The sequence below is a fragment of the Equus caballus genome, chromosome 12, assembly GCF_041296265.1.
Source record: "Equus caballus isolate H_3958 breed thoroughbred chromosome 12, TB-T2T, whole genome shotgun sequence".
Classification (NCBI taxonomy): Eukaryota; Metazoa; Chordata; class Mammalia; order Perissodactyla; family Equidae; genus Equus; species Equus caballus.
Genome location: NC_091695.1, coordinates 42080230 through 42089812, shown reverse-complemented (window position 1 = coordinate 42089812; position 9583 = coordinate 42080230). Strand labels below are relative to the sequence as shown.

The following is a 9583-nucleotide window of genomic DNA, read 5'->3' as shown; positions in this document are numbered from 1 at the left end:
ATCATTAACCGCCACCAGGGGCTGGGCCAACGGCTCAAAAGGCGCTGGGCCCAGGGTGTCCCCACTTCCTCCTTGTGCCCTGAGGGCCAGCCAGGCGCCCAGGTAAGAGTCGGCCCGGGGTCAGGCCCCTGCTGTCAGGACCCAGCCCACCTTCTGCAGGGTCCCCAGCCTCCGAGGAAGAAAGGACGGGACCCAGACCACCGCTGGGTGACCCGGGCAAGTCCCTCCCAGCCCTGGGCCTCAATTTCCACCTGTGGGATGAAGGGGCCAGGCCTCCTGATTGGGTGGCAGCATTGCCGTTGCCGCTGCCTCCGCCAGGCCAGCGCTCAGTCTGGCCTGGGCGCCTTCAGGACGGGCTGCTGGGCTTTGGGGGCGGGGGTGTCACCAGCTATGGTTCTTCATTCACAGGCCTGTCCTCCCATGAGAGGACTCCTGCCGGGGGACCCCAGCCCTCCTTGACTGCGTCCCAAGAGGGAGGGTACCATTTCAGGGAGGCTGCCAGGCAGGATGGACCTCAAGGCCCTGCTCTGTGACCTTGGGCAGCCTCCTTTGCCTCTCTGGGCCGGTTTCCACTGCTGGGAAAAAGGAGCATGGCCCAAGTCCACTCTGAAAGCTCAGAGTTCCAGCTCCCCTTCCTCTCTAGAAGCTTTGGGGTCTCCGAAATGTCCCCCAGGCCGCAGCAGGACTGGCATTGGAGCCTGTCACTGAAGCCTCTGGGGGCAGAGTCTGCCGGGGGGATGAGAACACACTTTGTGGGAGAGGGTCTGCTCCCCGGGGGCCTGGGCCAGCTCAGGGACCCCAGCCAGCAGCTCCTTCCTCTCCCCGCATTGGAGACAGACCCAAAGGTTGGAGGGTGGCTTCCCACCAGTCCAGGCCAGAGTGCAGGACGGCCTCACAAGCCCGGATTTGCACATGAGGGACCAGCAGCCGCTCAGAGAGGTTCAGCCACCTGCTCAAGGTCGCCCAGCTCCCAGGCGCCTGCTGACTCTCAAGCCGCCAAGGTGCTGAGAGTCCTTCCAGACGGATGGTTGCTGACAGCATCTTTTCAGTTCCCTGTTCTCCCCCCACATCTGCTCTTCTCTGCTCCTATTTGCTGTTCCTGTCCAGTTCCCTGCTGCCCCCCTCATGTTTCTCTTTGGGCCTCTGCCTCACTCTCCCACTGTCCCTGTCTCCCCTCCGCCCCCCACCCTGGTCTCATCTCCAGCTTCTCACGCGTGGCCCGCACTCAGGAACCTGGGAACTCGGAGGTCCCTGGAGACCAAGAGACGCCCAGCCATCGCTCGCTGTCCCTCTGCCCCGTGGCTGCGGCAGGAAGGGTGGGCAAAGGTCAGAGGGCGAGGCCACAGCGGCCAGACCTGGAACTGGGGCCCGGCTCTCGTTGGGAAAGAAATGAGGAAACAAGGAACTGGGGGACCGAGGGTGTGGGGGTGTCAGAGGGGCAAAGGCTGCCCAGAGGCTGTAAACGGGAGCCACTCCCGGCTTTACGAGCGGAGCTGGGCTTGAGACTGGACTTCGCCCAGAGGAGTGCTGGCTTCAGACTCCGGTGTGAGCCCCGGATGATAAGGAGCCTCAATAAAACGAGGACGCAGGGGGCCCAGGTGGGTGGGCAAGGGGTCCTCCCTGGACCTCTCCCAAGGGGAGATGCCAGGAGGGCAGGGCCCAGGCCTCCAGTGGGCTCCCACCCCCTGTAACAGCAACTCCATGTGGAAGTGCCCACTGGTTCCAGTGGGGCTGCTGTTATCTGGGGCGGGGGCCAGGGTCTACGCAGGAGGAGAGGCCGCCGCCGCCCAGCAGACCGGCAGGGGCCTCTGAGGCCGTGCTCGCAGGCCCAGGGTGGCGCAGGGTGGCGAGGTGTCAGCAGGCTGCAGAGACCGAGTGCACAGGGCTCTGACCTATGAATTGACAGCCAGTGCTCTTGTCTCCCTCTGGCTGCCAATTCCATAGGTCACAGGTATGTTCGCCTCAATGCCAGCCACCAGGACCTGCGGGGAAGGGGCGGGGCCGGGGGGCAATGAAGTGGGCAATGAAGACTTGCTACCCCAGTGCAGCACCCAAGGCCTGCCCCCCTGCTGTCTCATTTCCCCTCTTGGGAGCCTGAACTGCTTTAGGTCCCCACATATACTGACTGTGCCATAGCATGCCTCTGTGCTTTGCCCATTCTGTTCCCTCTGCCTGGAACACCCTTCCCAGCTTTTTTGCCAGTCTCGCTTCCTAACCGTTCCAAGCTCTGCCCAAGCATTTGCTACCTCCAGGAGGCCTTCTTGAAACCCACTTGAAGCTAAGTGCCCACCCGGGCACCCCCACCACCCTGTGCTTCACCTGAGCACCGTACGCATGCGATGTTTCCGTCCTCCCCGCCACCTGTGGGCCCCAGTCTGTGCTGGAGCACCCCCTCCCCGGGACAGGACCCTGAGCCTGCCCCCTCCTCTGCCCCATCTCTCTCCTCCTTCCTGCCAGTCTCGTCTGCCTGCAGCACAGCCGCGACCCCCAGGCTCCCTGTGCAGTTGTGGCTGCTGTTGGGGCAGGCAGCCGAGTGGACAGGCCCCCACCCCTGCCCCAGCTTCCCACGACAGCCTCACTCCCGCCTGGTTTTTATGCAAAGGGGTTCCGGGGAAATTTTCATATGAATAAAAGTGTTCAGGGGCTGGCGCAGTGGCGCAGCAGTTAAGTGCCCCATTCTGCTTTGGCGGCCCGGGGTTCGCCAGTTCAGATCCCGGGTGCGGACATGGCACCGCTTGGCAAGCCACGCTGTGGCAGGCGTCCCACATATAAAGCAGAGGAAGATGGGTGGAACTGATTCTTGAGCCCTTTCTGCGTGCTGGGCACTCGCATACCTCATTCACCTAGAATCATCTTGGCAACCTGGCAAGGCAACTGTGGCAAACCTGTTTGGGAGATGGGGACACAGGCTCAGAGAGGGTGAGCATCTTGCTAAAGTCACAAAGCAGGTCGGACCTTGCAGCTGACAAGGTCCAGACTACTGCTTGGGTCCCTGCGACACTGTCACTCGCCCCTTCCCACATGTGGCTTTGCTCACACTGCCCCGTCAGCTCTGGATCCCTGGGCATCCCTTCCTGTGCTGAGGCCCACCTCAGACGCCCCTGCCATGACTCCGCAGGGTCTGTTCCCCCTCCTACACGCGCAGTGGACCACTCCCACCGACCCTTATCTCAATCCCTGCAGGGCTGAGAGCTCGGGGCGCTTATCTTATCCTCCTGCTGGTCCCAGCCTCCTTGAGGGCAAAGTCCACGACTCATTCACCCTCCGGGGGAAGTGATCCCCCGGGTTCCTCCTCCACCTGCCTGCAGAGTCAGACGGCTCTCAGAGCCCGTGTCCCCACTCATGGGCAAGGCAGACCCAGCTCCCCCTGACCCACTCCTTGAGATCCGTAACCTCTGGCCTTTTCCCGGTGGCCCCTGGGCCTTTGCACATCTTGCCTCATCTAGATCCGGCTCTTACTCCCTCTCGAGACCTCCAGGCCGCCTGCCTGCCCCCCCACATACACACACACTGGGGTTGCCTTCACCCCCCGCCCCCCACTCAAGGGCTCCCATGATGCTCTGTGGCCTCTCTCAGAGCCCCCATCACACCCCATCACCATTACCTGGCCATTCCTCCGAGCCTGGAACCCCTGGGAGCAGGGGCCATTGACTTTTTGTTTCCTGTAGCCTCAGAGGCTGGCACAGAGGAGGTGCTTAATAAATGCATGCTGGACCTCCACTGAAGAGAATCAATTTGTACTCTTTTCAGGTTCTCCTTTGACATAAATTTCTATACATTTTGCCACAGGACTATCAACGTGCTTGAATTACAGAGTCTGGCTCAGGCCTGGCTGGGGTGTTGAATAATTTGCGGGAATGTCCCCTATTTCCTCTCATTTGGAGAGAGGGGCACGGACCACAGTAGGGGGCCTTTCCATCTCACATTCCAGAATATGTTCTTTAGGCAACAGAGTCCTGGAAAGTCTAAGTAGGAGGGTACCCAGATGACACTGAAGGGGGCAGGCTTGGAGACGGACAGTGGGAGAGAATCCCATGAGGGGCCAGAGTTTATGTGAAATATGGCAAGGTTGTTGAGAAGAGGCAAGACAAGAGAAATTGTGGGGGGTTAGAGGAGAAGAAAGCCGGCTAGTGGGATGCAATGACAGGTTCAAAGATGAGCAGACGATGAGGTCCCATATCTGTTTCTTGGCTGCACAGACCGATGAAGAAGCCCTGAAAACAGGAGGACCAACTATAATGGAGTCAGGAAAGTCATATTGTAATTCACGTTGTTAGGAGGTATTATGTCGAGATCTCCCCACAATTCACATAGTACTTTAGCAGTTTTCTCAACACCATTTATCCAGTAATGCTACCTGTTTATAATGACTTGGGAGACTCTGCAGCCACTCCAGGTATTTCAAAGAGAGGGGCGCATTAAAGGACATTGGGCACCAGTGTGTTGTTAGGCTGCAGGGGCCAAGAGAGGAAGGTGACGTTAGAAAACGAACGAATGAATGAATGAATGCACCTCCGAAGGACCGACCACATGCGAGATTGAAGATCTCGGGAGAAGAGGGGCATCAGAGGCCTGGAGCCGTCAGCACAGGGCCCGCAGGCAGGAGGCCTTCAGTAAACGCCGGCCATCGTCCTCATCACCGTCACTACACACACGTGAAACGACGCTGCTGACAAGGCGTCTTGGGAGCGTGTGCACACGAGCTCCAACCGCGCCCGGCGGCCGAGGGGGAAGGAGCGGTCAGGGTTGGGCGGGCTTGATCAGAAAGGCTCCCCGAGAGGGGTGAGTTTGAGCCCAGTTTTGGCTGGGGTGAAGCCCAGGAAGAGCGGTCTTGAACGCTGGAGGAGGAAGGAATGACGGGGACAAAGGTGCAGAAAGGGGAAGGAGGCGTGGGGCGGCGGGCGAGCCTGCGCTTCCGCAAGCCTTACTCCCCGCGGCCACCAGCAGGGGGCGCGCCGGGCCGCATCCCGCCAGAGCTGGGCGGGGCCAGTCCCCCCCCCCCATCCCGTCGCATCCCGCCCCCTCCCACCCTGCGCCTCCCCGGCCCGTCCCCCAGCAGCCCCCCAGGCCCCTCCAGGCTTGTCCCGCTGCTGTCAGCGCTCTGCTCAAAGTGGCAGGTCCCTGGCGCTCGCCGTGCACCTCCCGCAAAGTGGGGTTCCTGCTGGGACCCTTACAGCTGTTACGTGTGTATAAAACGTAAAAATACAGTGTCTATTTGTATCATTATAAAATGAGTCCCTGTGTAACTACCATTCAAGTGAAGAAAACATCTCCGCGCTCCAGGGCCCCCCTCCCCAGATGTGTCCTCCCAGGTGACCCTCCCCAGGTAAGCACAGCGCTGACCTTGATGGCAGCGACTTCCTTGCCTTTCTCTGCGGTTCTCCACCCATGTGCGCAGCCCCAAACATTGTGTGTTCATTTTGCCCAGGTTTGTAGTTACATCAGTGGAACCCGTGGCCCTATCCGGCCGGGTCCACGTGGTTGCTGGAGCCACCGTTTATGCTCGTTCATTCGGGGTTCCATTGTGTGAATGGAATATGGTTGATTGATCCATTTTACTATAATAGACTTTGGTGCTGCTGGGTCAGGAGGCAGCAAATAGATTATCAGACCAGGCCACAGGGTGCCTGAAGGAGGGGTACCTTGTCACAGGCCTCTTTCTTTTGCCTTTTGACAGTTATGAAACCTTCAGAACAGTTGCAAGAAAAGTACGGTGAACACCCATATACCCTTCCCTCAGATTCACCAACACAGCCGTGAACATTTAGCTACATTTGCTCTCTCACTCTCTCACATACACACACACATAGATCTTTTTCTGAACCCTTTGGGAATAAGTTGCATAGGTCATGACCCTTCACCCTTATATATTTCAACATGTATCTCCTAAGCAAAATGACATCTCTTACGCAACCACAATACAGTTGACAAATTTAGGCATGTGACAGTGATGCAATATGGCCATGGGTCACTTAACGACGGGACACGTTCCGAGAAATGCGGGTTTGTCGCTGTGCGAACACCGTAGAGAGCGCTTACACAAACCTAGACGGTGCGGCCGAATTCACACCTGGGCTGGATGGTACCAATCTGGCTGGACCACCGTCATAGACATGGTCTGTGGTTGAGCAAAACGTCGTTACGCAGCATGTGACTGCACTAGGCGCTAATACGCGTCCACTTTCGAATATCTCTTGTCCCAATAAACTGGGACGCGCCTCACACCTGGTTGCCAGGTCTCTCATCTTCTTCAGTCTGGACTATCTTCACCCTTTCTTCGTTTTTCAAGACCTCGACATCCGTGGGGAGTACAGGCCAGTTCTTTTGTAGAATGTCCCTCAGCTTTTTTTTTCCCCCTTTCCCCCCAGTTAAGAAAATCAAATATGTCCATTATATAAAATTTGGACAATATAGAAAAGTAAACAAAATTGCCGCAGCAACTCTGACGCAAGGCTAGCCCTGCTGACACTTCCTGTAAACACTTGAGGAAGTGGCCGTGCCGTTCTGGGCACTCCAGGCGCGAACATTGAATCCGGCGAGGTAGGTGCTTTCCTTTGCCCCATTTCACAGCTGCTTCCGGGGACCTTGAGTCTTGCTAAAGATCACAGCCGGTAGGACTTCAACCTGACCGCACACTTGACCCTTATGCTACACTGCCTCTGGAGAGTGGCTGGTAATGTGTGTGTGTGTGTGTGTGTGTGTGTGTGTCAGGGTGTCTCAACCTCCGCCCTAATGACATTTGGGGCTGGATAATTCTTTTATTTATATTTATTTATTTATTTATTTATATTTTGAGGAAGATTAGCCCTCAGCTAACATCCGCTGCCAATCTTCCTCTTTTTGCTGAGGAAGACTGGCCCTGAGCTCACATCTATGCCCATCTTCCTCTACTTTATACGTGGGACGCCTACCACAGCACGGCATGCCAAGCGGTGCCATGTCCGAACCTGGGATCTGAACCGGCAAACCCCGGGCCGCTGAAGTGGAACATGTGCACTTAACCGCTGCGCCACCGGGCCGGCCCCAACATTTGAGGCCGGATAATTCTTGATTGTGGGGGGCTGTCCTATGCCTTGTAGGATGGCCAACAGCATCCCTGAGCTCCACCCACTAGATGCCAGAGCACTCCCCCAAATTGTGACCACCAAGAATGCCTCCAGACATTGCCAAATGTCCCCTGGGGAGGAAAAACTCCAGCTGAGAACCCTGTGTGTGTGTGTGTGTGTGTGAAGTCCGGTCACATTGTATTCAGCTTTGAAATCTGCTTTCCCAGTATTGGTACTCCATGATCACTTTAGCTTCCTTTCATTTTCTTCTTGTCTCTTGCTGAATGGCTGCCAGACAGCACCAATCAAATAAATCATTGATTGACAAAAAGACAAATCCATCGCTGTACTGGTCTTCCATTGCCGTGCAACAAATTACCACTAACTTAGTGGCTTAAAAAACAACCACTTTTTGGCTCAGGTTCTGCAGGTCCGAAGTCCAGAGTCTCGAATGCTGAAGTCAGGTGCTGGCCAGGCTGAGCCCTCATCTGGGGCTCTGGGAGGAAACTGCTTTCACGCTCAGCCTCGTTGTTGGTTGGCAGAATTGAGGTCCTTGCAGCTATAGGACTGAGGTCCCCATTTCCTTACTGGTTGTCAGCTGGGAACCGGCCTCAGCTCCTGGAGGTCATGCACGTTCCTTTCCACGTGGCCCCTCCATCTTCAAGCCAACAGTGGCACACTGAATCCTGGTGATCTGAGTGTCTGCCTTCCTTCCTCTCCCACCAGCCAGAGAAACTCTCTGCTTTTTTTTTTTTTTTTTTAAAGATTGGCACCTGAGCTAACAACTGTTGCCAATCTTTTTTTTTTTTTTTTTTGGTCTGCTTTATCTCCCCAAACCCCCCCCATACATAGTTGCATATCTTAGCTGCAGGTCCATCCAGTTGTGGGATGTGGGACATCGCCTGAACGTGGCCTGACGAGTGGTGCCGTGTCCGCGCCCAGGGTCCGAACCCTGGGCTGTCGCAGCAGAGCGCACGAACTTAACCACTCGGCCACGGAGCCGGCCCCAAACTCTCTGCTTTTAAAGAGCTCGTGTGATGAGGTCCGGCCACTAGGATAATCTCCTATCTAAAGTCAAGTGTGCCATCGAACGTGACCCCATCATATTCACAGTCCGAGGCATTATAGCGGGTGTGTACACCAGCATAGGGAATCTTGGGGACGTCTGAGAATTCTGCCTACCACAACTACCAAACTGCAAAAGGAGCGTTTCGGCAGGAGGTCTAGGAACCAAGTGGCAGGAGGCCAGGCCGATGAACAGAAGGTGGCTTGTCCCCAGCTCTCAGAAGGGTCCCACTGCATTCCTGCCCGTGGAAAGACCCCAACATGTACTTCTGGGAGTGAACATGGAGCTTGAGGGGACACAGGCCATCTCATCTCCCCGGCTTCCAGTCCCTTTTCAGATGACCCACCCCCATTGCCTGTTCTTAAGGGCAGGATGAAGAAGACGCGGGTCAGAGGAACATTCCAGCTGGGCCAAAAGGGAAGCGGGAGAGACTGACTGTCAGCAGAGTAGGTGGCCTGGGTCAGCTGCTTGGACCACCCAGCTCAGAGCCACCTGCTTGGAGACTGACTTGAGCTGGCGGAAGGGACTGGAAGGTGGCTTTGGGCACAATGTCTGACCCCCACTGGGGTGTGGACGTGAGGGGCTGGCCTCCTTAAAGATGAGCTGAGCTCTATGCCCTGATGGCTGAGTGTGACACATGGTTTGGGACAAAATTACTCTCCAGCCCCAGCCTGGGAGGCTGATGGTGAGGCTCAGGCTGGTCCCCTCCCATGGGGGACCAGGGGTGGACGCCATGGTGAGAGAGAGGCAGCTGGAGCAGAAGAACACGCCTGGAGGGGACGTGAGGAGGGCAAGCGACTGCGCTCACACAGGTGGGGCCGAGTCTGTGGTCACTTGGGCAGCAACATCCAAGCGCCTCATGTGTACTTTCAGAGTCCCAAAACCACAGGACATCAGGGTTACACTGCCATTTCCGTCAGTGTAGGGTAAAGAGACCCCAAGACCCTATCAAGGGACCTTGGATGGTATCACTGTAGAAGGCAGACTTCTCCTGTGCAAACGATAAACCACTTCCTGTGGAGTCCTTGAACAAATGTGATGCAAGGCCTGGAGGGCAGGGCTGGGATGGTGCCTGAGCTCTCCAGGGAGTTCAGGGTCAACACTGCGCCCTGCGCCCAGCAGTAAACTTCCTACCAACAGTGCCCCGGGGCTCCTGTGGCTTAGCTGTGCAGAGCCCTGTGTGGTTCTGTGCACCCAGCACCCGGGGAAATACGCGGGCAGGGCCGCCGGCGGCAGGGCGGCAGCTGCTGCTTCAGGGCAGAGTAAACCACAGCCCGTACCTGGGAAAGAGACTCTTGAAACCCTGTTCCTCTGCTTTGCCACCAGCCCGGATCTGGCAACTTCAAGGTCTGAGTGTGGAAAGGGCACAGTGTCAAGAACCTGAAGACCCAGCTCCTCCTCCATCCTGGGTGACATCAAGCAAGGCGCTCAGCATCTCTGGGCCTTCTTCTCACTGGGATTGGAAAGCAGA

At 56.9% G+C, this 9583-nt stretch overlaps 3 non-coding genes across 3 annotated transcripts; 2 read left to right on the top strand and 1 right to left on the bottom strand.

Moving 5' to 3' along the window:
* Positions 1-1672: 1672 nt before the first annotated feature.
* On the top strand, positions 1673-1757 carry MIR194-1 (microRNA mir-194-1). Its single transcript, NR_032921.1, has one exon. It is a non-coding gene; the product is annotated as a microRNA mir-194-1 (primary transcript).
* A 130-nt stretch (positions 1758-1887) lies between these two features.
* MIR192 (microRNA mir-192) lies at positions 1888-1948 on the top strand. The gene has a single exon (NR_032920.1). It is a non-coding gene; the product is annotated as a microRNA mir-192 (primary transcript).
* Positions 1949-2894: 946 nt separating this feature from the next.
* Positions 2895-3027, bottom strand: MIR9119 (microRNA mir-9119). The gene is given in 1 exon segment (NR_128149.1): positions 2895-3027. It is a non-coding gene; the product is annotated as a microRNA mir-9119 (primary transcript).
* Positions 3028-9583: the final 6556 nt, after the last annotated feature.